Raw genomic sequence first — 21,132 nt, forward strand, 5'->3', positions numbered from 1 at the left:
AACAACTGCTGCCACAGTTCTCTCAATTTTTTTACCCAATTCAAGTCAGTCAAAATCTCAGCTTTCAAATCCCTGCCATTTTTCAAAATCTTCCCAAAAGCACAGCAGTTTGCAGTCACTCAAAGCTCATGGCTATTTTTTTTCACCTGTACACCCAATAAGAAGGTCCACAAACCAGAGAAGCAGAAAGCACACGGTTCTCCCCAGCAAGCAGGGGGGAGCACTGTTGCATTAAAATCTATACTGACAAACCAAGGAAACTTTCTCAATCTTGTCCCAGTAAATATCCCAGTCTTAAGAAATTTCCCAGGAGTCCCCACATAACAAGTGACTGTCCTGAAGGATCAGTCAGACTTGGCACTGCAATGCACAAATCACTACCCTGCCTCATGAGCCCCTGCTAATCCCAAAAGACGCGCTTCACCAAACAGAACTGCTCCATATAATTGCTTGTCTTATCTCCCCTCTCTTAGCTGAGCTACCACAGTTCCAAAAGGCCTTAAAATTAATGATAGATATGCTTGCAGATTAAAACCCCTCTACCTGCATAGTGCTATGTGCATCACTTGTTAACACAGTGCTCGGCTGCGGTTTCTCTGTGCTTCTTATAAGCAGCTGAAGTGCTGCTGAATTAGCAAACACTGGGAGGAAATATCAGAGCAGTTTGTTTGACCACAGTTTCAGAATTTGTAACACAAGTTGTAACACAAGAGGAGAAAGATAACAAAAACCAAAGTTATAAACTGCAACACTGAATCTCAGCATACCTGGCCAGAAAACTGAGCAGGTAATTTGTGTAAACACAGACTCTTATGAACACACAGTCAACAAAAGTAGCACAAGACAGATTAACAAAATAATAGCACAGACACATTTTACTTCCATAGTTACAAACCTCTGAATTCAGAAATAACAACCTTTGTACATTGACAAAAATCTACAACTACCCATGAGCATAAGACAGTGTGCAAAGGCTGGGGGAATAAAGTAATCCAGTTCAGCATATAGAAACATTCCTTTCAGGTATCTCATTTACTGAACATTTTGCACGCAGTGCCCGCAAAAATACACTGGGTGTGTTAAGATCTGTGGAGAAGAATCCCTTTCCTTCAGTTTCCTAAGGAAACTATGTGGGATAGAACATCCCTTTTACTCAATAGGATGAGAAATTCCACCAAATCCCTTGTTGGAGCTCTGACATAAAGGCAGTTCAGAAAGTCAGCCAGAGACCTCCCCACACCCATCACCATGACTTTCCAAGACTGGAATGAAAAAAAGTTGTGTTAAAATTTTGCACTCAGCTTCAAATGTCAGTCACCTCTGTTTTCTCTTTTGAAATATACACACAATATACACACACATTTATACACACATGTATAACTCACTTCGATATTTCTTCTGAAATCCCTACTCTGACTGACACTTCTCATGGTGCTGAATCTAATAGATGGTTCCCCAGTTAATTTAGCCCTTGTATTATAAAATGCTGCCATCCCATGACAGATCAGAACCAGCCAGGAGCTTGAGCACAGAGAACACAACAGCCTGCTCACAATAAGCAGAAAAATTATCACTGTAAAGCAGTTTGCAAAGTGCCTTAAACGCTATTACAAGAAAGAGGCAGTCTGTTCAGAGCTACACCAAGCAGGGGAAAAAGGTTTGAATTATTTAGGGCTAGCTCCTTGCTGTTCTCCAGAAAGGAGTGCACAGACAGGTGAGGAAGCAAATCATATCTCCCGCCTCACACCTGGACTCCTGTCCAGGCCTTGAGCTACAAAAAGTCAGCAGGTACTGTTTGTTCACATCTCCTTTCTTTGGTAACCAACTGAGAAGCTGCATTTTTCTTAGTGTGAAAGTATCTAGCTCCAGCTCAACTTGTTTCAGAGAAGATTTGACTGAGAAGAATAAGTGAATGAGGATGCCCTCCTCAAGATAAATGTTCTGGCCTCTCGTGGGCATAACTCTCCCAGCAGGAATTGACCACTGATAATGTTATCACAGAAAATGCATTTAAGCTCAGTTCTGTTAATAAGGTCCTCTCCTAGCAGAAACTAAAGGATTCCTGTTCACCTGGTATCTTCCACATTTATCCTGCCATTGCTCCAGAAGCAGAACAACTACTAGTGAGGAAAAGTCACCCGTAGTAAGGGAATGGACTCTACTTCTAAGCCACAGAAAAGGGACAATGGATGTTGACTTCGCAATTTGAGAAGGGTACTTCTTATCATCTAGGACATTTGCATGAAACAGCTTCTTCAGCTCTTGGTTTAATGAATAAAGGAATCAAATCTTTCAATACATATTGTAAATAACCACAAAGATTTGCCATCTGAAACAGCTATACATGGCTCTCTCTCCATATCCACCATTTACAAGTAAAGATTTCTCAAGTGATCAGCTGGGAGAGCTGGAAATGGGCAGAGCTCAATGTGTAGCCAAATTGAATCATCAAGGAAAAATTCAGACAACACAATGTTGAAAGTCTTGGAGACAGTTTGCAGTAGCTTCACTATGTTCAGTTTTTCCTTAAAAAATGTTTTTCTAGCAAGCTGGTAATTTTCCTGTTGTATCAAATTCCTTGATACCTACTTGGGAGAAAATTTAGTTGATTCATAAACATTTGCATGGCTTATTTAAGCTGTGAAAAATATTCAAGTGAAGAGATGAAGAAACTTGCCCAAAGTGAAAATGGCAAATGCAGAGCTAAGGAGGGACCCCCATTCTCACTCCCTTATCTCCTTGTCATTCTGCAGCTACAGGAGAGCACAGCCAAGAGGCCCTCAGCTGAGGGACAATCATGGAGTGGTCTGGCTTCGACATGCCTGAGCTCAAGCTGCTGCTCCCAGTAGGTAGCAGAATCATTACATCCATCCCTTCTCAGGGAGCCTGAGAGCTGCCCAGCAGGCACTGGGGAGAGCTACACCCCAGGATCTATCCACGGGGTTAGGCAGAAAGTAGTATCCAAGGTACCTATCATGGCAACATCTAAATGCAAGTATCAGAGCACTTTACAGACAAAAAGGGCTTTCCCCTAGGCTGTTTAAAATTTGCATGTTCCTGTGTAGCACTGAAGATAGCAGCAATGGTGATTCATTAAGATAATGATTTAAGTAGGAGGCTTAAGAAAGTCAGGGTGGATTGACATCCAGAGGGCTGCAGTTGGAGCTTCTCCACTCCAGGCTGCCACCTTCCCTTTTAAGGGAAGGGATGAATTCCAAAAGTCAAGAGAACTATGAATTAACAGCAGCTATATCACAATTACAATGTACTGAAGCACAAGAGCACCATCTCTGCTCCAGCCCATCCTCCCTGGCAAGGACAAGCACAAAATTTTATGCTGCAGGAAATTTTTCATGGCATTTTAAACTACTGGCAATTCTAAATTACTGGATTTCCTTTCCTAGAGTAGTTTGTTAGTGCAGGTTCCCCTCAAAAGAAAAAGATTGTGTGAATTTCTTTTAAACCAATTTTCTATCTACCTCAAAAACAATACACATTTCTTTCAGCCAGTTGTTATTCCCCACTATTGAATAATCAGATGGGTTTGATAAATTGATTGCTCCCACATAATGATGTAAATATACACATTGGGAAAAAGCACACAAGTCCTTTCCACACCCCAACATTTAATCAAATTGTGATCAGTTACAGGTTGAGACATGCATTCTGTCCGTAACACCAGGCTAATGCTCAGACAGTAAAGGCAGCTCAGACTTCATCCCTGCTAAGACAGAGGCCTTTGTACTGTGATTTTCATATTTACTTTCAGTTGCCTTTCAGAGAAATGTACAGGCAACCAGTTTGGCTGTTCTGCTGCTCACTTGGAATGGTTGCAATAGGGCATCCCGGTGTGTATTGCCCACTCACCGCTAGCTGTGCTTGGTCTGAACGTCTTTTCGGCACTCTATCCCATGCTGATTCAGTACAGAATAGCTTCCTGGAATGCAATTATAGAAAGAGTGAGGGTTTGTCTTAAAAAGGGATTATTCCAGAACAGCTATTCCTTATTAACTATTCCAAATTGCCTCTTCATTAGGATGATGAATATAACTGAGAAGAGCTCTTCCATTCAATTGGTAACTTACCTTAGTCTCAATCAATGACCCTGTTTAGATGAGCCTTTGTCACAGCACCACACACCCATAGCAGCAGATTCACCAATAGAAACAGATGCACAGTTGCAATGAAAGTAGAGCTGCTGCATGGACACTCAGCTGAGTTTGTTTTAAGTTGGGCCGATAACAGGATTGGGAAATACATTAAAAAATAGTTGTTTCAATCATAGATCTCATCAGTACTGCCTGTGACATTTTGTACTTCACAAGTCTTAGAATCAGCTTTGTTCAAGCTCGGTTTATTCCTTAGATATATGGAGACCTTAATGGCAGGGAAATTTTGAGCTCTGGAACTTCTTTGTTTATTGAGTTCTTAGCTTGAAAGATTTCTCATCCAAAAGGGCTGAGAAAGTACCTGGCACATCTTCGATGCTTATTGAATACATTAAATAAATCAAACGTTTTATGATAAAATTCCACTCCCCCACACCAAACAGATGTAAGTCCAAGTTGAGGAGGCTTGAAAAATTGCACTAAAATTGATTTTGCTCCAATTTTCCCCAAAGGAAAAAATCTGAGTGTGGGTTGAGACAAAAACATGGAAAATTTAAGCTATCATGAACAACTGAAAAGAGAAATGGAGAAAAGACAGAAGCCAAAACTAAACTTCACCTTCAGCATGCATAATTTATATTCTCTGCAGTGTTCTGTATTACAGGCATTCCTGGACTCACACGTAAAGTGGGAGTCTTTTTCTGGGCTCACCATGGTTCTAGAGAAAAGTGCAAGATACCTTAATGCTGATGTCTCCTGCCTACTCAGGAAATCACAAACCACAGAGATCCTGAGAGGGTAGAAAAGATAGGACCCAGCACAGCTGAAGATGGCAGTACCAAAAGGATCCCATGTCAAAAAATGGGTGATCCATTTTTTAAGTCTGCCATTACTTGATCACAGTATCAGTCTAACTTTCAGTCTACTTTTGCATACACGCAATCTTAGTCCATGTATGTAATATTTTATAAGCAGCTTTTATGAGTTCTTTTCCCCATAGGAGAGAAAGTTAAGAGATACCTGATAGAAAGGGGTAAAGTGCAAATACAAATATATGCAAATCAAACCAGGGAAAAAAGAGAAAGAAAGAAAAAAAAAAAAAAAGGAAAATAAACTGAAACCACTTCCAGTCTCTCTCCCTCCAATAAATTCCACACTCTCATGGTCTCTGGCACCACTTCACAGTAACCCCAAAAGATGTTCACCTGCTCTCACAGCACTAAGAAACAAACAGTGAAACAAGTACAAAGAAGCTCCCACCTAGGACCCTAGGATGACCAATGTAATCCCCTGAGAGCACATTGCAAGGGGAAAACCTTATCATGAAAGCAGAAGAAAAACAAACACACACATGCACACACAGAGCTCCACTGCTGTGCACCATTAGCATCCTCCCCACTTTCTATACACATCCAGTATCAGGAGATTTATATTCAGGCCAAAAGCTCATGCTGGCAGGAGAGGAAAGTACTTTGGAGAAGAGAGGAGAAGGGGAAAAAAAGCTTACAGTTTCTTGGCTTATGATCAGCAGGCTGGATGCATTCTGTGGAATTAGGCCAAAGCATTAGTTATTATATTCAAGAGAACATCTGAATCCCAGCTCAAGGGAGCCGAGTTTGCGGCTCTCATTTATACTGTATATCAATTGAATATCAAACCACATTTTCCGCCTTCTGAATAATAAAGCTTAATAGTTTGGGACTCCCATATGGTCTATTGTTAAAATATTTCCAAACACTGGCTGCTGTTTTATTTCTGAAGGAAAGATTTCTCTTTCCTCTTCAAGCTTCACTTGTTTAAAAGATACTTGTAGCAAAAGCTAAATACATTAATCTTTTAAATATTTCCAGAGTTTGAACTAAGGCTAAAAATGAGAGGATAAGGAAAACAAAATACATTTTGAAACTAGCTTTTTCCTTTTTAATGTCACATGCAAATGTTTGTTCCAGGCAGAAGCAGCTGGTGCCACCAGGCTCTGCTGTTCAGAACAGGGGGTGCAGAAGCTTTCAGACACCATGAGTTGCTCTAACAAAGGAGGGACCACACAGACTCAAGCCATTCACAAAAGGACCCAGGCCGATTATTTGACTATTACTTACAAGGAAGCTTGTCCAGTAACGTAGGCAATAAATACTGGAGAAACCTGTTCCGTGTATAACCCGGGTTTGTCTTTTCACAAGTCCTGCTCTCTAATTAGCTACTCATTCCTCGAGGGCACTGCTGATGGATGGAGTGTATCAGTTCGGTATATATTTTTTTAAAAGTCAAGGAACTTGCTAAATAATAAAAGCATCAGCATAATAAACACTCTGCAGTGCTAGGAGCAGTCACTAGTGCTCCTTCCCAGTCCCACCAGAAAAGAGTGTTCCTGTGCTTTCTACTTTACAGAAAAAGACTCAGTGGCAGAGAGACTGTAACTCACAAGGACTGCAGTGCCCTGCTCAGAGCTGGGATGAGAGCTCAGAAGTGCTCAGCTTTTGATCCTGCATTCACCCCCTGTTCCATTTGCACAGAAGGACTCAACTGCTCTGCGAGCAGAAGTGAAACCCTGCAGCACTGCCTGGTTGTGCATTGGTGTGACCCACCAGCTCCACCTCACCAGCCCCTGCCCTCTCCATGGAGTTCCTCCTGCACTCTGGGACAGGAGCTCTCGCGGTGGCCCCTTCCCACGTATCTGCTGGACACTCAGCCAAGCACAGGGTGCTGAGCTGGGCACGGCCAGCCGTGTAACAGCACAAAAACAGAGCTGCTCCTACAGCTCAGGGAGCCAAGTAAAAACTTCTGCTCTCTCCTCCTTATCTTTTGTTCTAGTCCTCATTGCTGCTTCTCATTCCAGTCTCCTACTTCCCTCTGTCTGCCAGTGTGTTTCCCTCCCCTCCACCACCTATCTGCCCCTCCACCGCCTGCTCTGCTCCAGTGTACAGGGCTTCAGAGTCAGCTGTCCCAACCCTGAAACTGGTTGCTCGTACTCATCAGCTGCCTCCTCCTCAGAAAGGAAGAAATTCCAGTATTTCCACATTTGCTCTCATCCCAATTTAGGCAGAAAAACTGAAATTAGAGACTATGTAGAACGGAAGTTCACAAGTTTAAAAAGAAAGAAACAAACAAAAAAAAAGGAAACCTATTTGTGAACACCAGTGCATTTGGTGTCATTTGAAATGGAATATTTTACATTACTGAAACCAAAGTTAGTTCATTTTGGTTTGGTGACCTGACCTGAGAAATTTTGTTCTGAGTCAGTACAATGTTGAGCTGCTTTTATTCCCACAGTGTTGCACTGCCTCAGTCACTGCAGCTTGGCAGCCTGGTAACCCTGACCTTACTTCTGGGTCAGCCTCCCATGCTGGAAGGCAGCTCCCAAAGCACACACTGAGGTCTCCTGTGGCACAGCACGGCCCCTGGGAGACCTGTACTGCCATATGGGAAGGCTAGGGCCCTTGGAGTCCAGCAGAATAGGTACATCAGTCAACAGCTCTCTGAGCAGTCAAGGATGACCTGGAATCCAATGCAATGTTTTGAACCAAGCCCAAGTGAAACCTTTTAGATCAGTTAGAGAAAAGCAAAGCAAAGAGGTATTCCCATTCAGGCAGCATAGACAGGTCAATGTAACATTTCTGGTAAAAAGCTAGTTTATTAATTTTACAGGTGATCAGAAATCTAGCATTGGGCTTTTCTAGGAGGAAAATAATGTTTCCATTTTAAAGAAACTACACTGCTCCCTGCAAAAGCCACTCCAAGGAAAATTCAGAACAGTCTCCTACTGACCACAGCAGCATTCTTACAAACTAGCTTAAAAATAATACAGCGAACAAATCTCGCTCCTGCAGAAGCTTCCTCAGCAGGGAGCTTAAATTATAGCAGTATCAGCACCCTTCTGCCTCCTACCCAGCTCCTGGCGTGACCTAAGGACTGCAGGATTTAGTTCATCAGCCGAGTTTAACAACTAGCTCAAAGTCTGACAAGTATTGAACCAGGGGGTTTGCAACAGATGTCTGAATGGTCTCAATACCTTGCTGCTCTAAGCCAAGGCACGGGCACAGTTTCTATGAGAGTTGGGTAGAAACAACTGAAGGTTCTGAGTTCTGCCCCAAACGTTAGGGATGCCACCAACTCATGCTCAGCAACCAGTTCTTAAAACAAGTGGAGAGGACTCAGAGGGAAGATTATTATGCATTCACAGAAAGCTATTTTAGTAGTTTTCTTGTAGACTCTGTAATGCGGCTCTTGTAGTGTGTGTTCATCCCCCAGGTCTGTGTATCTGAGAGAAGGCAGAGTGAGTGTGTATGTGTGTTTATGGATGGATTTGATTTACTCTTGAAAAAAAAGGAAAAGGAGAGACACTTAGCCTGTAGTTTCAGTGCTGGAAACTGCAATAAACCTCTCTTTTTAAACCCCATAACCTTGTGACTGTTTTATAGTCATAAGGAATCATAACCAGAGAAAGATTTAGCCTAACAGTGATCTGCCCTCAAAGACATGAATCTGTCACATCTAATAGAAGGGGAATAAGGAGACAAACCTTTCCTCTAAGTAATTCAAACAGATGGTGTATGGCTTTGGTGGGAACTTACTGTAAGTTGCCCCTGTAACAAGGGTAAATTTGGCAATGCTGCGCACCCAAAGATGCTATTTACGAGTCAGTGTGAGAAATATCTCTGCACGATTTCCTTGTGTTTTAAAACTCGAATTCTCTACGACTGTATCTCACCACTTTTGTGGTTGACACATTCAACCAGCTTTCCACCCACTTTTTCACCCCCTTTTTGCCAGCAAGATTGAGTCTCTCTTGTTTGCAATTTTTAACTCTCCTCAAAGTAATTTTTTACTTTTGAGGGATCAGCAGAAGATAATTAAGTGCATTGTGCCAATATGTTAAAGCACAGTTTTCTACCAATATTTCAAATATAATTTTCTTTGTCTGGGCTTATAGTACATTCTTTCTTACCCAACAAAGCACACCAAAGTCTTCAGGTTAGTTTCTCTTTCTTTCCTTCTTCATACCCTCTATAAAAAATAAAAGTTTCTTTTCTCTCCTTCTCTCATTTTCCCCCAGAATCTCAATCCCCAATTTCTCTTTTCTAGTTTTATCATACAACTTCTTTCCCCTGCTTCTCCAGACTCACAGTAAGAAGCATTACTTGATCACCTTGCTCTGGGTTCCTGCCTTTTCTCCAGAGGAGCAACAAGTGACTCCTGGGACACTTTGCTCTGTTTCCTCTCTTGGAAGACAGCCGAGGCTTACTCAACTCTCTCTTCCTCAGGTCTGCCACTCAGCCCACTAACCTATCCCCATTTTCCACCCACACTGAACAAGACATAAGGTTTCCAAACTTGTCTGGAGAGCTTAGTCCCAAATTAAGCTCGTTGTCCTATAAGAGACCAGACATGAAACCAATACCAATGCTTAAGTGTCCTCATGGTATCTCAAAGCAGGTGAAGACCATTATTGTCAGATTCCTAGCATGCAACAAGGCTGATAGGGAACACTGAAAGATATGGGGTAGCAAGAGACCAAATTCACTTGCAGTGGCGGTGCAGGGGAGTATACTTAATTCAAAGGAGCAGTAAACTTAGACACTGGTTTTCCAGACTGGTCAGGGGAGGATTGGTATTAGAGAACCTGAGGGTAATCCCCAGATTACCCTTCCGCACGCTTGCAGGGAGCAAATGTCACTTTGCATGGTGAAGCATGCCAGCTTGGGAGCACGCTCTACATTTCATGTTAATGAGTATTAGCATGGAACCCAACTTCCTTCCCCTCCCCAATTTTTATATAATTAAGGATCAGGATGAGCATTTTGTTTTAGTCTACAACAGTGAGAGACAACAGCACTACAGAATAACTGCAAAGGGAGAGAAAGAAGAAAAAAAAAAATGCAGGTGGTAGACACTTACTGCTCTGGCCACTGCATGAAATGAAGGCTTCAGCGCACATTTTTGCCTGATTGCATAGCTGTCTCTGCTGCCCATCTAATCTGCTTAGAAAACTGGTTTTGAAGGATATGGTTCAGACATACCACTTGCATGGGGAGGGGGGAATGATGAGGGGAGAAAAAAAAAGTGCTGCAGCTGCAAAAGATAAAATAGAACAACTAATTTTCTCAGAGCTTGCAACACAACCTCTCCCCCTCCTCCACATGCAGTCACTGCACTGGCAGGATAAGCTGGAGATTCTCCAGTGTAAGCAAAGAAGGCAGAATAAGGTGTGCAGGCCCTTCTCCACCCCGCTCCCCACAGGCCTTGGGGGTGCCACAGAAAGCGGAGGCTGACAGCCCCGCTCGCAGGGAGGGGGACATTCCTCCGCCCGCTCATTTCAATTGCATTCCCATTTTTCAGAGGGGACGTGAGAAACACACAGTGCTGGATGTTATGCCGAGACAATAATGAGCATAAGGGAGCTGCAGACTCCTGCTGTACCAATTGGTGGCTGGGTTCTGAACTCTCATTGTGTGATCCGATTTCTCCTGTCATTCAAGCCATTTTGCAAACTCCAAGCATACGTTCATTTAAGCCATGTGTCCTGAAATCTAAACAGCTGAAGGGGACAGGGAGAGAGGGGTAGGGAGAGAGGAGAACCACTGGATTTCTGGTGACAGTGTCTAAAATACACATTTGCACAAGGAAGTCTCACTTTAGATAGTCACTTAACAAAACAATTACAGCTGCTGACAGGCAAGAGGTACAGTTTCAAGTGACCATCAGACATAAAATAGGCCTAATAAATTACTGCAGTCTAAAGGGAGTGGGTGTGTGTGTTCTCACAAATCTAACAGAGATAACAAATGGATTACCACTGGGTGACCCAATGTCAAAATTAGCAGCCCCAGTTCTCATTTCAGTTACACCGTAGCAATGACATTACCCAAGATCTAGCAGAAGTGAAACTGAAATCAGAGTCCAACCCAGGATGTCAGGGAAGCAGCTGCTTTAGTTTTTTAATGCCTAGAATTTCAACCCAGTTTGCTTTGTTTCAAGAGCATAAGCTGTGTCTGGGAGAAGGGGCAGCAGCCTTTGCCAGCTGCCACGTGACCTGCAAGGATGTTTTCAAAATTGAATTTTTTTTTGGGGGGGGGGGGGGGGTGGGGTTGGGGGAGAGGAAGTAGGGGTTGTTAGTGATAGAGGTAGACAGCATGAGAAGTATATTGGCATGTTTTGACCCTTTTCTCAAAGGTATTTTGTCCTTTATTTCCATTCTGTGCCCATATATACAGTTACCCTCTCCTCTGCACTCTCCTACACATACACCCATGTTTTCTTCGAAAGAATCAAGAAGGCCAGTTCAGGCCTTTATGGAGTCTTTGAGGAGACATTGTGTGAGTGCTTACTCCCTCAATTAAGTAAAATACAAGGGGGTTTTACAAGTATAAAAATAATTTTAAGCTTTCCAAATATTAATTGCTTACGGAAATTAAACATCTGCTAACAATAAACTCCCCAAACAAATAAGATAGTTTCAGCCTCACTGAAATGCTTTCCCTTGCTAATTGCTAAGAATACCATTTTCTTGTCTTTTACAATGACAGTTTCATTAGTTCTCCAATTATCCCAACATTTCAGTCCTTTCTCTTTCACAACAGAATGAAAAAGGTCCAATTCCCATCTCCAATGCAACTTTCAGAGTCCTGCAAAACCAAGTGAGAAACTGGCAATTATGATGAGCCATGGAAAGCCCTCAGGGCAGAGACTGACTACGTGGGTTGCAGAGTCCACCTGCACACCTTTTCTTACCACATCTCCCACAGCCCCCTCCGAGTCTGCCGAGTTTTCACAAGTATCGTACTACAGAGTGCACCCAACTGAGGCAACTGGGTGCTCTAAGTGCAAAGAGGAGCTGAAATGCTGATAACCCACACGAGTGCTTAGAATAGCAGATGCCAAGGGGAGAGAAGGGGGCCACCAGCTGAATTTGCATCACACAAGGAAATAAGTCAGTTGGGCAAAAGCCCCATATGGCTGCTTGGGAATGCAGAGCTAAAAGGGCTTTCACTGCTTGGAGAACTGCAGCTCTCCTCCAGCTTCTCATCTCACTCTCTGCAACTTGGTGCAGAAGCATAGGGAAGAGATTTCAAAACCTCACAGCACTTCTTACTATACAAGAAAAACAACTAGTCCTTTGCATGAGTATGTTTTCTGCATTTAAGAATCAAAAAGCACTTAGCTACAGTACTTGCCCTCTATCCACTTAAGGGATGAAAGGCCCAGCCTGACTTGCTGAAGGTCAAATAGCAAGTTCAGCAGCAAGAGATGACAAGGGCTCAGGTACCTCCAAATCCCATTCAACTGTTGTACCCGTTAGACTGAAGAGATGTTAAACACCCTCATGGCGTCAAGAATGACTAATGCCCTCCCAGGTCAGCTTGTGATAGAGAACTGGGAACTCACACATCTCCTTCCTCTGCCTCCCACTCCAGTATTGTTGCAAAGCCCACGTGATGAGATTTTCCTAATCAGCAATTAAATAGTTAATGCTTACATTGCAGCAGATGGAACAGGAGTTGCTGCAGGGAAAGTATACAGAGGGAAGGAGGAGAAAAGAGACAGCAAGGAGGAAAAAACAGTCCGAGAAACAATCCTAAAGGAAAGCAGTTTTCCCACTATAAGGAGTGATTAGTTGACTAGACAACATAACCCTTAAGACTTTGTCTAGACTAGGATAAAATGCTACATTGTTGAAGGTGTTTGAGAGGCCTAGTGTAGGTAAGGCACACGGCCTTTGAGGATGTGGTAGCCAAGGAAGAGACTAATTAGGACACGTTCACTAACATGTCTTAATGTTCCATGTTTAAATCCTTGCCCAAGAACTCAAGGCTATGCAAAGCAAAGGTCTCTGATGCTGTTCTAATGATTGTAAAAGTAAAGCTATGACACAGTGCAAAAGAATCAAAAGGGTGAGGAATTGCTCAAGTCTCACATCCCCCATTTTTCTTACGCTCATTGAACACCTGTGAACATTTGCATCTTAAAATATTCACCAGCGTTCTACCAGACAACCTACTATGACATTTTTCCTCTAAAAATCTAATCAAAGGCCTAAATGCCAATAGCAAAAGAGACCACAGGCTAACAGGCTACACTCCTATGAAACTTATCCTTTTGCACCAGTGTTTGCACAGGCAGATTTCGGAAAGAGGGTGTGAGGGGAAAAGAAGACAGGACTATGAAGAGTGTGCCCAAGCCTTCATCAAAATTATAATTTTGATAATTCAGTACCAGATTTGTAATTAAAATCAAATCCCACCTCACTAAGACAGCCCGAAGCATTCACAGAGACCTCGTTCTGAGAGTTGTTACACTAAATACCCGGAGAATCACAAATACTGTAGCTTCTTCTTAACCCTTCCAGCAGTATTTCAGGAACCACCTGTCAGTTTAAAAGACTGATCGTTTTTCTCCCAGCTTCTTGCAGGCCCTAGGTGTGCCCCTAACCAAACAGGCTTACCATTTAAAAGCTTAATTGCACCTGTGGCTTAAACCTTATCCCAGACAGCACTTGGGAACACTTGGATTTGGGTGTTTTAGGTGTGAGACTGGGGCCTGCATTCACAAACAGAGCTAGGCAAGTCAGAGTAGGAGCCCCTGGTAAAAGCAGGCAGTATACTGGGGAGCAGGGAATGGGGAAGAAAGAAGTGCTTTTTCCATTTTGATCACATTTAACTGTATTTACATTTCCCCAGTTGGGCTTGAGTAATGTCCACCTCCTTGTTTATGACTGAAGGTAGGTTTCAGAGTCTCAGATTTCTTTTCCACAACAAAAAGATCAAAGTTTGAGCCACTTGTGCAACTTAGGTGTTTACAGTGAACTGGTCTAATCGCATGGCAAGCCCTCCCTCCCGTTATCAGTCTCACACTGAGCCAAGCTCCTTCATTCCATAAGCACCAGGGAGGACTGAGAGGAGAGGGCCCATGTCTGGTGTGGATTATAACCCACCATCCCTTCTACCTACTCTAACATGGGAACTAAAATACAGTATGCAAGGGAAGGGTTTAACATGTTCAACTAAATATTCACTTGGGATGTGGTCTGCGGGGCTGACAAAGCATTTTCAGGTTGTATTTTTAAAGAAGCTTTCTAAAAAGCAAGCAAGTGCTGTGTGAAGAACCAGAATGAGAGAGAAGGGTCCCTTCACTCTCCTTCTTAGTATTGCCTAGGTAGTGCAGGTTCATGGTCCATCTTATTGTCAAAGGAAACCTGTGCTGCCTTGTCAAAAGTTACTGGCAACAGAAGGATAAAGAAACACAGCACAGTAGGAGTCCATGCAGACAAGCTTCCACATTCCTAATCTCGCTTTATCTCATGCAAGGACACAAAAACTTTCTGGGTCTTCATTTTGTAAGCTATGAAATGGAGCTAAATTTTAGGGTTTTGTGAAATGATTTTTAATTAGTAATAGCAAAGCACATATCTTCAGATGAAAGGTATCATATAAATATTAATGAGCTCAGACTACTGGCAGTATGCGTGTCTCTTAGGAATCGTAAGCACCATGGATGGATCAAAGAGGACATGTAGCTCTAAGAGACAGAGTGGTGGGAGTTGTCTCTGCCTTTAACTGTATTTTAAAGTAGATCCTCAAGACTGTTGTGGATATTCCCTATCAAGTTACAGCAGCTTTCAATTAAAATGACATTTTATCCTTAGGCAAAATTCCACTGCGTACCTTTTAATAGTAGCAGGGCACATTTTCACTCATGTAGGTATTTCTTCTACCGACATGCATTACTAGATCTTTGTAAATAGGGATCAAACCAACTGGGAAATAGGGATTTTACCTTCATTTTCATCAAAATAAATATCCCTTACCTAGTTATGTTGCTGAAAAACTTCCAGCTCCACTGCAGTGCTGTGACAAGAAGTAGGATGAGGATGTGGCAGCTGTTTGCTTCACAGTGCTTGTAGCTCAGTCTGGCAGCACTTCAGACATGGAGCTGTCCTCTGAATGAATATGGCAGAAAATGCCACATGGTGAAGGTGCTGCTTCTGTTCCCCTGAGCAGGGGCAGCACAAAACGTGGCTACGGACACGGCGGGGAGAGGTGCGAGCCCCTGCGGGGGCTGTGCGCAGGCATGTTGGTGCAGCGAGGGAGCAGCACCAGTGCGGCCTCCAGCGCCGGCTGCCCCGCTGGGCCGGCACGCTGGGGAGGAGGCTCTCAGCCTCCTCAGGAATGCGGGATGGCCGCAGGCCTCAGCAGTGTTTTCCAAAGAGGTGCTTACGTTTGTTTCTCTTAGGGTCCAGCAAGCCTGTGGTTTTTTGTTGTTGGGGGTGGTGATGGGGAATGAAGGAGAGTTGCCTTCTTGGGGTTTTAAAAAATACATTACAAGACAACAGGGAGCAGGGACCAAAGATATTTCTTCACCTGAGGAAAATCCAGTTTTATCAGCTACCTTCCTACCTTTCGAGCTGTAAGACGCCATGGGCAGCTTTCTGCCTACTTCTCTGCAGCCAGGCATCCTAAATGCTTTGTGAGCCTGACACGTGGCCAGCCAGGGGGTCTACAGCAACTTGCCTCCTGTCTGGGGCTGCGTTTCATTTCCTCAGCAGAGTAAGACCAATGGCCCTCTGTCCTGCTCACCTCAGGCACATTTCCATAAAGCTCTGCCCTCCGCAGCTGCTGCTAAGGCAGTGCTGTAGCTGTTTCTGGTTTTGTCTACACTGGAGCAACTGGGACTGATTGCTTAGTGCTGGTAGCAAGAACAAAAATCAAATGGCGTAGGCACACTCAGAATGCTTATAATTGTGTTCCTCAGAGGGAGCACTGCAAAGAGATGGCATTAACAGGCCTTTCCACTTCTCTGGCAAAAGAGGTTGAAATTTGGAAGATGCTCAGAATAAATAACACCCTGATAGTTCAGAAAAAAAATCTCCCAGAAATTAATTTCCTCCTGGGTTACCAATAAAAGATGGGATGTTCACAACACGATGAGTAGTGTTGAAAACAATGGTCTAATAATTACTTGGATCTACTTGCTGTGCTTAGTGCTAAGAGATATGACAGAAAACTTAACTGTGTTTTGATACCAAATAACATAAATTCGGACACCACGCCAACAATTTTTAGACAAGGAACCAGGAACCCTAAAAAGAGAGATTAGGGAATTCATTTCTTCCCCAGCCACACCAGGAAATTTTACACCTCTGTATGAATAATGTTTTCATAGCAAATCCAGGCATCAGTTCTAGCAAGTACCTCTCTCTAAACTCTAGCCCAAAAGAATCACTTTGGAAAAGGTCATACCACCTTCTGTTCCCAGAATTAAGTTAATTAGCACTTGTCCCTCTCTGTATAAGGTCAGGGATCCTCCCACAAAGGAGGTACACAACCAGATTGTTAAAAGATGTACATATGCCCTCTTAAGCAAACAGGCTTCTTTGTAGCATCACTAAGATTCCCTCTGGTCATCCCTGTTGAGCTCCCAATTGGAAGGGAAGCAGGCTGGGAGATTAGTGTAACCAGTGCTTCGCCAGGTACAAGGAGCACACTGCAGGCCAATAGGAGTGCTGGTATTTTAGTACTAGGTGGTGATCTCTCTCCATCTGGATGACTTTTATTAGGTTCAGCATCAGCCTTCATGTAGAATGAAGTATCTGAACTATGGGAATGTTTTCTCATTAGAGTTGAAAGATTTCCAATGCATTTTCCCCTCTGACACACTTTGTCTCTTCTTATTCCATCCAGGTATTTGTGCTATATATATTATGGAAGTATTTCACTTCCCCTCCATGTGACCACCTACGTGCATTGACAAAAAGCAAATCCAGGTAAGACCTGCTATCAGTTATATCTGGGTGCAACTGAAGTTTGATCAGCAATGAAGGTCAACACACTGTTCTGTATTTTCTGTCCACAAAAATGTTACACAGTGCACTTACTGAAAGAGGTTTAAAAATAGCCTAGCCCACACAGTTCTTGGGCACAGAAATATTGTCAAAGGTTGCCTGCCACAGAACTCAATTGCTGATTTACAGCAGTAGTTTAGGGACAGAAACCCAGAAACCCAAGTGTTTAATTACCAACATGCCCCATTCTAATCTAACTTTAACACAGCACAAACTATGTAGGATGGCAACCTCCCCTTTCTGTCAGCCAGCCATGACTGCTTGCTCTGAGCACAGCCTCGAACCTGCTAAGCAAGAAAGGAGTACACCAAGAAGGACAGGCTCCAGTTCCCCGGAGAGAGCACTCCTGTGCAGGCCCATAAAAAAAGGGTTCAGAGACTATTTGTGTCAACTCCCTAAACCACAAACCACTACTAGCCCTCCCTCTGAAGCACTTGCATGCTGCTCCTTGCAAAGCTGGAGCAAGATATGCTGGCATCCAGATCACTGCCTTTGGGGGCCCACCCATCCCTCTTGGTCTCCTTCCATCCCTTATCACAGACTTGCAGACCCTCTCCCTGGGCAGCAGCAGAAACTGGGGTGTATTTGCCTCCAGGTTTGGCACCCTTCTGTTCCACCATCGCCCTGCTCTTCTGACCCAGGGTGCAGCTTGCCCACCCTGCTGGGTCCTCTGATACCAAGAGGGAGGTAATATGTAGAGAATCACAAGTAATAAATGTGAAACTGGCAACTCTGGTGTTTGAAACAAAAGGGGATTTAGGATGCATTTGGCATTTCAGCTTTAAAGTTTAAAATAAATGAGGCAAAACTGAACTGAAGCAAAGGAATGGCTTATGGGCAGCTCAGACTTGTCCTAGACTTTCAAGCCAGTCATTTCCCATAAATGTTTGTAATTTCAAACATAAGAAAGGGGAAGAGGAGACAAAACAAACTGAGTCAACTGCTTACTGCCTTTCTGATTCAGACTCCTCAGCAGATGTAGGACAGAAAATTATTCTAGGAAAAAGTTCCTTTTTATGTATCTGGGACAGCCCCCAAAATTTTTACCAGAGGGGAAGAAGAGGACAAGAACTAAACTGCGAACTTGTCCGCACCCTAGCAGGAATTCACCCATTTTTCACCTCCCACAGGTATCATTAGCATGCTACTGAGAGCAGAAAAAAAGCAGCTAAGATCAAACACAAGCTAGTAACAAAGCTCTTCCTCTTGTCATCCTTCGATGGGCCAGAATTTCTGGCTGCAGCTCGTCTTTCCCTGAAAGGCTGGGCTAGTTCAGAGTCGCTTTTAAAAGAAGTGCCACACTATGAACGTGCTACAGCTGCGACACAGAAAGTGCAGAAGGCAGGAAGTCTGACGTTCACACCAACCTCAGCCCCTTCACTCACACCTCTTTTCAAATAGCTTTAGCACATGGAGCCCACATTTTCACGTTCTCAGAACTAGCTTTATCTATCACACGTCAAGTTTAAGAGAATTTTTTGAAATAAGTCTCTTTTTCCACGTTCAAAGACTCACTCAATTGGGAGCAACTTTTAAATTGTTTTTGTAAACTGTTCTCCTCTCCAATTTTTGCAGTAAGTTGCTACACTCCCTTTTAAAATAGTATATATAATTTTTAAAAAATAAAATACAGATTGAAACACCATACCAACTGTTGTCACAGTCCAAAAATGTCTGGATTTTCAAACTTAAGTCCACCACTGTGTAAAAAGGCCACACACATGTAAGTGTCAATCAGGCTCAGTGGCAAAACAGAAGGACCCAGGCTGAGCCTGCAGAATGGCACAAACTTTCCTGGACAGAAAAAGAGTGCTAGTTCTCAACCCATCTGGAATAATTTCTGCATTTTTCAATGCAGATTTTTGGAATTTGACCTCAAGAAGCCAGGTGCTTGATTTCTGCATCTCCTGCTTTGCCGTGTTTGGTGACAGAACGGGAGGAGAGAGAAATAAAGAAAAATGTATTATTTACAAGGCTACACCTTAATTATACCTAATATTACCATAGTGACTATTTTTGCAGGCAACTCAAGCAGTCTGTTCTGTGCCCAAAAAATTCTGTAGCTGATCCTGCGCATTTTTAACAGAAACACTATCTCCATTCCCCTCCTCTCAGCACCAGGATTAAAACAAAGTAACATTCACAGTATTTGCGAGAAATGGCAAACAAATGGGTAGTAAAGCCTGGAGATTGCTTGGCAGCAGCAATTAGCTATGGCAAGTAACTCAGGGAGGGCAACAAAACCCAGCATTGTCCAGCATTTGGACACTCAGCGAAAGACTGATGAGTGAGGGGAAAGGGCCAACCTCACATGATACTGCCAGGTCTCAAGTACTGTTTTGAATCAGGTAAACTAATATCTCCTGTACCTGTTCCAAACCACAGAGTAATACATGGTCTCTCGTTCTACAAAGTTTGCTGGCTGCCCCCTTTGGAAGTAGCATCTATCTTGGAGAAGATCTTGTATTTTCTCTTGGTCTCTGAAAAAGGATCCCAAACAAGTGGCAGGGACGCCGGGGTTTGGAAGCCTTTGCATGTTTATCTTTACTGATAAGGCTGCAATCCTTGCTGCAAGCACATCAGCCTGTGTCTGCAGCAAAACCTTACTCCAGTCGATGCCTGCCTTGAAACAGGCTTCCTCGGGACTGGGCAATGCCTTTAACCCCTTAGTGCCCCATCTAAAGAAGCCTTAGTGCAGATTTCTTTTTCTTACTTGAAGATGCATCATGTTTTTACAACTTAAAAAACAAGCAGGTAAGCCAGACCTGCTCTGAGACAGAAGCAGTGCAGATTATATAGATTATATACCTCCACTGATACTATCAGAGCAATTTACCCTCAGAGAGTTTCATCTCCCCAAACCTCTTCTGGTTCTGTGCAGATCAAAAGAATTGTCCATTTAAAACAAATGCAGCCATCCAAACTGTGGGTGGAACACATAAAAATTCATTAAGAGGACTTCTTGAAATTATTCTGTCTAATTGATTGGAGATCTTCAGCTAGAGCTATTTGGATTCTTGGAACTGGAGAATCAGCTATGATTCCAAGCCATCTGATTCTTTTCTGACAGGTTAACTAACCTTGTTCCTGCAGCTTTGTTAATGAAATCTCAGAGCATGCACAAACACGCATGCCAAGTGCAAACATCCAGAAAGTCACTAGGGATCTCCCAAAGCTCACATGCCAAGAGCTTGGACATCCTGAAAATGACAAACAAGTGGCTTTTCTCTGACAGCAGGTTTCATTTATTTCCTCCCACTTGCTCTTTCCCCATCTTCTTCCTACACCACTGAGTCAACCTTGACCAGGCAGGTTTCAGTTAAGCATGTGCTTTGCCAGAGGTGTTTTTAAATCATGTTTTTAAAAGTTTATTTATAGTACACACGCACAGTGCATGGTGCTTTCAGGGCTTCTGGAGGCTTCAGCATGTCAGGCTGGACTTTGCCAGGTAGAAGGAACATGAATTCCTCAACTGGCCCATGGAAAACCACCTCCTTCCCATGGTGTCTATCTATGCACCCCAACTCAAAGATAGAGTGCAATAAAATAATTTTTACTCCATTATCTCCCACCCATAATTTATAACATCCATGATCAACATACTGGAAATTCCAACTGAAAAAATTTAGAGAAATCCAAGTGATCCCACTCCAGCTGATCTCTTACCAAAATTAGCAGCCCATGAGAAAATGCAACTATTCTATGAACAATTTCCCATTAGGGCAAGGGTTGGAAAACAGTCCAGTAAAGTGAATTGGGTGAAGATTGCAGTCAGAGTTACACGGTCGAGCACTCATTGCATCTGGGAACAGGAAGTTTCATTTAGGGATTTGTCCTAAATGGTTGTGTTTGACCCATGTGACCAGTTTCTCTTTTCATAAGAAAAATGTAACATGACCACAAGATCATTTCCAAGCAGAAAAGCTAATATTTTCAGGAGCAAATCTCTCAGCTAAGTTCTGACCCTAAAAGACAGTTGTTCTCATGGTTTGGCTTCCCACCTATATGCAGCCCAAGTCTGGTTTTACTGCACAAATCTTTGCTATGCACAAGAGCTCCCTGCTCTGTACCTGGCCTTGGCAGGGAACATCCACTGGGCAGGCCCTTCAGATCAAAGGGTGTCTTCATGACTGGTTTCAGGACAAGTTTAACTTTCCCTGTTCTGAAATGGTACAAATTTCTGAAATA

The 21,132-nt window shown here is 43.1% G+C and overlaps 1 protein-coding gene across 1 annotated transcript in view; it reads right to left on the bottom strand.

The window, feature by feature from the left end:
• HIC2 (HIC ZBTB transcriptional repressor 2) overlaps positions 1-20,750 on the bottom strand; it is a 49,197-nt gene extending 28,447 nt beyond the window's left edge. The window contains exons 1-3 of the mRNA XM_048323084.1: positions 20,738-20,750; positions 15,492-15,495; positions 3,868-3,937 (exon numbers count right to left, since the gene is read on the bottom strand). The gene's annotated coding sequence lies outside the window, so the exon portion shown is untranslated. The remainder of the gene's footprint in view (positions 1-3,867; positions 3,938-15,491; positions 15,496-20,737) is intronic.
• Positions 20,751-21,132: the final 382 nt, after the last annotated feature.

Source organism: Corvus hawaiiensis, chromosome 18 (genome assembly GCF_020740725.1).
Source record: "Corvus hawaiiensis isolate bCorHaw1 chromosome 18, bCorHaw1.pri.cur, whole genome shotgun sequence".
NCBI lineage: Eukaryota > Metazoa > Chordata > Aves > Passeriformes > Corvidae > Corvus > Corvus hawaiiensis.